This window comes from Abrus precatorius, unplaced genomic scaffold, assembly GCF_003935025.1.
Source record: "Abrus precatorius isolate BTA unplaced genomic scaffold, Abrus_2018 Scaffold2, whole genome shotgun sequence".
Lineage (NCBI taxonomy): Eukaryota > Viridiplantae > Streptophyta > Magnoliopsida > Fabales > Fabaceae > Abrus > Abrus precatorius.
In genome coordinates this window covers 8,343,294-8,351,674 of record NW_020874362.1, presented here as the reverse complement: position 1 = coordinate 8,351,674, position 8,381 = coordinate 8,343,294, and the positions used below count along the sequence as shown (strand labels likewise).

Genomic DNA, 8,381 nt, shown 5'->3' with positions numbered 1-8,381 from the left:
ATGACTCGAAAATTATGACCCTTTAAACTAAAAATATCAATAGATATGGTTGAAAATTCACAACCAAACAATCCCAAATTATTCCTTCCTATTTAGCAAAAAATATGTTTCTTTTATAAGTGAAGTATTCTTCATAATTATTTTATTAAGTCATGTACTCATATCTATAATCTATAATATATTAAATTTATAAACAAATTGTCTCGTAATACTATAAAACATGTTTTTTTGGCTTCACTTAGCGTGGGTTTATATCTAGTTATCACGAAAATACAAAGATACTCCTTGATTTATAGCAGTCTATAGCCTTAAACATGATTATCAATATGGAAGTTGACACTTGAGCTATCAAATCCATCTTCGTGCGCTACCCTTCTGCTAGACCCTCTTTCATTTCGTTTTCCCTTTGACATGTTCTTGTCTTCTTCTTCTTTTTCATTCACAAAGGTAAGGAATGATCGAAGACGAGTAGAATGTGATGAGCCCTCAAGGTTACTATTGGAGTGCCTACTAAAACGATAGACCATTCTAATAACATAGCAAAGGAGAGCAATGAAGCATGCTATGCCACTCAATAAGAATAGACCCCAAAAGCTTTTTAGCTCAAGTCGATCTATGCCTTGCTTTTCACCCTCTGAGCTACAAGCACTTCTAGTTAGCCATTTGTCATGAATTCTCTGAAGATCACCATTCTCTGATAGTTTTAGGATTGCAGTGGACATGTCAATTGCTAGGGGAGAGTCCCTTGGGAAGGCCTGCAATAATTAAAGCATTTTCAAGCTAAGTTGCTGCCCAAAACTTTTTATGTAAATTTTTGGGTGGAATTATAAATTCTTTTGGTGTAGAGGTGTGAGCAATTATAATACTTGTTTCGGATCTAAATAACTTATTGTTGCAGTATGTGGACTTCAACGTGTCTCATGTGCATGGGATGTTCACGTGTAAGGATATATCCGTGATTGACTTGACTGTAGTCCATGCTGAGGTTTAGATTGATACTATACTTTTGTAAAACTTTTCTAATTAATTATAATTAAAAAGAGGGGTTTAATTTGAGAGACTTTTGAAATTATACTATAAATGTTTTAATCGTTTTTGTTAACTTTTGTGTGTAGGAAAAGTGAAATTAATTATACCCATTACATTTTGAAATAACTATTGTTTTTAAATGTTGTATAAGGATTAAGGAAAACGAGTTTTTCAAAATTAAGAAAGCTAACCATAAAACTACATTATTCCATTTCATTGAAATACTTTTTCTCTAAAAAGGAAAAACTTAAATTTACATTTATTAAGACAAAATAATGCTTAAAAATGGAAGAGAGCAAGATAGAATGAGAAATAATAAATATTTACATATAAAATAAAAAATAAATTGCAATAAAATTTTTACTGAAATAACAAGCATTTCAATTCATAATGGAAGGAGCTATATAATATTGTCTTTGTACATACTTTATTTTGAAGACTTGAAAGAATAGATGGATAATGAGGAATAGGAATATACAGAAGTACACACATGGTATATTATTAAGCGGAATATTTATCTATGCACTTTTTTTACTTTAAAATGGTTGTTTTGAGATTGATAAACATTGTTTTACACTCCAAAATGGGAAGTAGAAATGGATAGAAGAGGAAAAAAAACAGAAAAGAAGACAAACTAAGTAAAAGATATTATAAGCAAAGAAATGTGATCATAAGGAAAAAAATAAACTGAAGAAATTGATTGATGGACTTACAAAGCCCCATCCCATCTTGGTGAACTCTTGACCAACAATGCCGAATTCACATCTGGTTGCCAAGAACAGCTCCATGTATGCACGTTCATCTATTATTGCTGTGACACCCCCATTGGCAGGGCCATCCTTCAAGGCCTTTTCATATTCTGATGGAGCGTTGAGAGGAACAAGCCTCGATCTATGTATGTTGAGCTCCTCTGTTAGATAATTTTCAGCAAAGGAACCACTCAAGAAACCAATGCGGTCATTGCTTGTTGCTAAGCTTTCAATTCCCTTAACTGGGGAAGAGAGTTGCTCCACAGTAAGAATGGAAGTTAAGCTTGCAATATAGCTTGAGTTCAGTATCAACACCACAAATAGCCAAATTATTAGTACTAAGCGACCAAGGGTGCTCACAGTTTTTTCTCCTAAAATGAAATAGTGGTGTTAGTGACATAAAATTAATGGATTTGCTATCGTCACACCTTAGGATTGACATTAAATATTTCAACCACTTACTATGTGCAAAAAACAGGGTTGAGAAGCTAAACCTACAAAGAGAAATAAATCAGATGTTAGCAGCAATTATTGAAGTTTGTGTTCTTCCACATGAAAATATTCAAAGAACTTAGTAAAATGCAATTCATTTTCAATTTGTTTTAGGACATTAATTACCATATAATGGTCACAAATTGCCTTCTAGCAGGGCCTCTAAAGTCATCATTTAAGCGACGTTCTAAAATCCAAACAACAGCTCCCACAACTAGGAAAAACATTCCTGTGACAAACCACATCATTGGAGTGAATGGTCTTAGAAAAGCCCAAGCACTAGATTTCATCTTCCTGATAGGTGCCACAACAACTAGGCCAGACTCAATATATGGCTGCGTAAAATCCACTATCTTAGTTCGGTTTGTGGTAATGGTAATGTCCCCTACAACAGCATCAAATTCCTACATACATAAAAGAAGGGAATTTAATCCAACAATTTAGAATAAAGAAATAAGCTATAGAGTATATATAGGCAACAAAAATTGAAGTACTTGTAATAATACTCACGCCAACTGTGATCTTGTTGAGTAGTTTTGTATTCTGTGGGTTGGTTTTGCCATCACCAAATGGAATAAACTTGTACGGGACTGGATAAGGCAACAAGTCAAGTGCAGCAGTAAACACATCTACGCAATAACCACCAAACATCTCGGTTCCCTCAATTCTTGACACGAATTCACGGTAACTAATTCTAATTGGCACCCCAATTCTCAAGTGTTTTCCATTGCTAGCAAAAACCCAACCACGAGGGGTTTGGGTTGTTTGACCAGGCCAAATGACACCATATAGTCCTTCACTGGAATTGGAATGATTAGGAGCTTCCCCTGTGTGAAGGCCATTAGGTTCAGACCAATAACCGATCCTCCTAATTCCAGTACCTATCACATTAATGATTTCATATGATGGATGCACTAAGTTTCCATCTGGACCAAACATCATTTGACCTGTTAAACCTGTTCTATTGACCTCTAAAATTTTTTGAAGCAACATGCTACCATCAATAAATACCCCCATAGTATCTAGGTGAAGGGTGTCCCCTTTTAACATGTTTAGACTTGAATCATTTGAAAATGACAAAGTTCCTCCACTCTTTAGAAATGCATCAAGAGCAGAAGCAAGCACCCAAACAGTGTCATAGGCGTAAAGGCCAAAGGTGTTCAACGCAAAAGACCCTCATAAGGATCTTTTTCTTGGATTAGTTTGTTCCACCTAGAAATAAATTTTCTTTTCATTTCTGATTCTGGGGTATACATGCGCAAGGTGATAACACCTTGGATGTCATTCATGGCTGGAGTTGTGAACAATGATGGATTTGAATCTAGTACCGTAGAAAGCCAATCTGTGGCAATCCACACATAACCACTTCCCAACATGCCAAGTGATTGTGCCACATGTAGTACTTCCAGACCAAAAGAAGGGTATATATGAAGGACTATGACCCTTGATTCCATTAAAGCTATCTTAACTAATGCACTGTTTATTTCTTCCCGGGTAATATTATCAGGCCTAAATGGTGCTTTATGTGAGATTTTACCACGTTTCTCTGCTAGCTTATCCCCTAATGCAGCTACCCCATTTCTTCCATGATCATCATCAATGTAAATTGTTATCACATCTCTCCATTGAAAGTGATCAACAATTTCTGCCACAGCAGCCATCTGATATAGATCACTCTGTGTTGTCCTTACAAAATATGGGAACTGCAGTGAAGTCAGTGTAGGGTCAGTTGCTGCAAATGAAAGTAGAGGCACTTGCATCTCATTTGCCATATGTGAAATCACATGAGCCATGACTGAGAACTGGGGACCAATTATGGCCACAGTGTCATTCTCCATCAATCTTAATGCTGTATAAAGTATAAATAAATCAACAAGTTACATTTATTATCAAGGAATATATGTATATTATAACCACGTTTTGGATAAAAAAGTGCAGAGTGGAAAAATCCAATGTGTTAGACAAGGACGTACAGTCAATGATTCCTAGGAATCCAGTGGATAATTTGGTGTCCTGCATTGAAATATTAAGCTTAGTTCCGTTGAGAATCATTGTATTGGAATTTATATCATCTACTGCTGCTTCTATAGCAACTTTGGCCACTCTGCCAACGGTTGAATTGAAGGACATAAGTGCCCCTATGTTAACGGTACTTGGTCTTGCAGAAACCTTGCTGATTCCTTTTGAAGGAAAGCCATGATAAAACATCACAAGGACAAGAAACCAAACTTTGCTCATGTTGTATTGTCCTGTACTGCATGATCATAACAAAAGAATATATAATTAAGAAAAATAAAATAAAAGACTTGTATAATGGGTCCTTACTAATTAATCAAAACAGAAAATCAAAACAAAAAGAAAAAGATACTATTGCTTGTAAAAATATCTATGCACTTATAATACCTCATCTACTTATAAAAGTGAATAATTGGACAACATTAACGTACAATTTCCTAAAAGATATACACAGAATTGAAGAACACAAAAGTGTCTCCTCGCACTTCCACTGAATTAAAAACTTGTCTTTTATGTACGGCATGAGTGTGCTGCTTCGGTTGAATGCCCAAATGAAGCATGCCTTGGCACCCTTTTATAGCTGCTCATCATGTGTATCACAATTATCCCTCTCCATTGCAAGTCCTTTTTTTTAAAAAAATAATATAATTTACGAAAAAGGAAAATGGGTAATTAGTTTTAACTAACCGCGTCGTACTTAAATTTCACTAAAACCAAACATAGGCAAAAGTTATATTTATTTACTATTATTGCAACATTTTACGAAATTGTGTAAATTCATGAAACAAGTAATGTCTTTGCTTTAGGTACTTAATTTTTTTTTCTTAGTAACAAAAATTTTATTTAAAAATATTAATAATAATAAATAAAATTAAAACTAGTAATATTTTATATTTTTTACTAATAATTTCTTAAACAACAGGCCTCTCGTTTTATTATATCTTCTCTTTTTTTATCAGTGACTACTTTCTTTCTCTTAATTAGTTTTTGGTATTATTAATTTTATTAAATATAAATTTTATTATTAAAATTAATAAAGTTTTATTTAAGATCGACTACATCTCAACAAAAATTAAATGCATTAGCTTTATTGTCAATTGAAAAAGAAATGTTAAATAAATTAATTATAACACATTAATAAATATTTTTGCATCTCAAAAAGTTTTTAAAATAAAAATTAAATTAATAATATAATAATTTAAAAATGTTTTAATTATTTTAAAAATTGATTTATGCCTAAATATACATAACACCATTCCTGTATACATCTTTTTAACAGTATTTTAATTATTAATTATTAATTTAGTAGTTAATAATTTTTATATTTTTAGAAATTTTATTTAGTAATAGAAAACGTATTTAAAATTCTTAAAAGAAGAATATATAGTGATGTAGAGAAAAGATAACAAAAACTTCCTGCTGTTGTGGTCGAATCCTACTCTAGTTTTTGAAAAATTATGATGCAATATTAATATAAAATTTTAAACACTGAATGCGTTATGTGCGCGTAAGCACCATTTTTCATCATCGTCGATAAGAATGTTGTCGTATGACCACTTAATTATAAGTGGGCACTGTCTACCACAAACAATGTGGCACGCCTCACAAGGGTATTTCACGTTTGACAAAATGATTAAAAGAGAAACTGCACTGAAATTATGTCATAATCATCATAATAATAAGGTTACTGTTATTTTGTAATATTTAAGTATTAATTTATCTTTTCTTTTTCATAATGATAACAATAATAATAAGAATACATACTCGTACGAATTTTTTTACATTAATGATGTAATTATTCAGTTTTATTAAAAATATAAAATATTAAATCTGGTTTCACCAAGTGTAAAACAATATTTTAACATTTTTTCATATTATATATTATTACATATTATATATTATTTTCCTTATGTATTCTTTTAGATATCAAATAAAAAAATATTAACCATTTTATCTTAGTTGTATATCAAGTAATTGAAAATATGAAATTTTTTTATGACCAAAAATCTTATTTTTTTATGACCAAAAATCTTGTTTTTTTTTTCAATTACTTAAACGTAAACGCACTAATGCACTATTCTTTGAGACATTAACATTGACTGTACTAAATTTTGGTTGGAAAAATGTCATTCTATTTTTTTTAAACTTAAAGAACTGTAACATTATATAATATTTTTATCACAATTTATTATCGCATAAATTGTCTTATTTTTTATTTTTTATTTTACTTCTTTTACATTTTATTTAAAAAAACTTATAAATATATATAATTTCTCTTTTGTGAATGCCACAAAACAGTGAACTTTAGAACTGTCCTGCTGCATGGGAATCTGGTATTTGAATGGATTTTTATAATCACAATATGAGTAACCTAGTAGAATTTATTTAAATAAAGAACCTTGTATACATGTTAAACTTGAATTTTTATATCATTAAATAACTTTTTATAAAACATGAAATTAATTTTAAAACCCTTTTTAAATAAATAAATTTTTATAAAATTTTAGATAAAAATAAAATTAATACTCGTTTCATCACATTAATTTATTTTAATAAATATTATATTTTTAAAATATAAATAAATATCAAATCTTAGATAACATACTTTTAAATTATATAAAATATAATATACATAATTATAAAAAAAATATAAGATGATTCAATATTTCAATTTATCAATCTTACACTCTCAAATTATTAGAGTGCAAATTTTATATATATATATATATATATATATATATATATATATATATATATATATAATATCACTAAACTCTCATTTTGGTCTGCGAAAGTTTGCGTTGATTCGATATAGTAAAGATTTGTGACATATTACCTCATTTAGCTTGTATAACCTTATCCATTGAAAAAGAATCAAAACTTAACTTAGGATAATCAATGAAAAATTAAAACTCAACACCTCAATAGTGGAGTAAAGCCTCAAGGATATTTTCATAAAACTCTAAATATATTATGGGGCAGGATCTTCTTACACCGGTGTAAGTCTAAAAACTCTTATACCCAATTTGAGCCTTTCATTTAACTTAAATCTAACGGGTTATAATTTATTACTTCATTGGTCGTTAGATTTAAGTTAAATGAAAAGCTCATATTGAGTGTAAGAGTTTTTAGACTTATAATAGTGTAAGAAGATCTTTCTCCTGTGTGTGTGTGTATATATATATAAAGGTTGCTCAACATAGAGCTCAAAATAAAAACCCAAAATAACTACATCTCATAACTAAACCTGTAACTAAATAGTCTAGACTATCATCTAAGACCTAGACTAATAAAAGAAATAGAGCTACAGATTCTAGAAAGAATGCCAAGTTTGAATCACTCTTCACTCAGACCTTCCAGCATGGAAAGTGGACATACCATTTTTCACACCTGCTCATGTACTATCGTACAATTATCACAGCACACGCCAACACAGACAAAATGCAAAGATGAACTTATATAACAAACAACTATAGTCATAAAGTGCAGAATATAAATGTAAATATTTATATAGCTTGGTACGTTCATAGTTCTCAGCAAAACAATGTAGCAATTTCACCAATCCCCAACCTATCTAATACAACAGCTTGGTTCCAACTGGTTTCACAACCTAGATAATCCAAAAGGAACTTAAAATTTTTCAATTTGGGAGCGACTTTAACCAATATCTAGATCCAGATACAGTACAGCTCGGCATTTTTCCTACCATTATATATCTAACCACCTTAATATGTAACTCAACTTTAGGATGATAAAATCGCATACATTTATTCAAAACACAGTACCACCACAAATAAATAGATATATAAATTATAATGCTTTATCATTCTTCACAACCAATGTAGGATTAGAGCACTTATCAACTAATATCGGCATAATAGATTTACATCATATATTAAGCATATTCAACATGTTATATTTTACCACGTCATTTCAAACATTCGTCGGCGAGATTGATAGACGATGCCGAGTCACTATCAAAACAACTAAGTTTTTTTAAGAATTTTGTGGTATAGAGCTCAGCCTAGGTCGATTCACAAAGATACATTTTCAGTTAAATTCAGTTTTAGTTTCTTTAAAAATAATGAGGGTAAA

The 8,381-nt window shown here is 30.6% G+C and overlaps 1 pseudogene; it reads right to left on the bottom strand.

The window, feature by feature from the left end:
- Positions 1–308: 308 nt before the first annotated feature.
- On the bottom strand, positions 309–4,508 carry LOC113859400 (annotated as a pseudogene).
- Between the last annotated feature and the right edge of the window lie 3,873 nt (positions 4,509–8,381).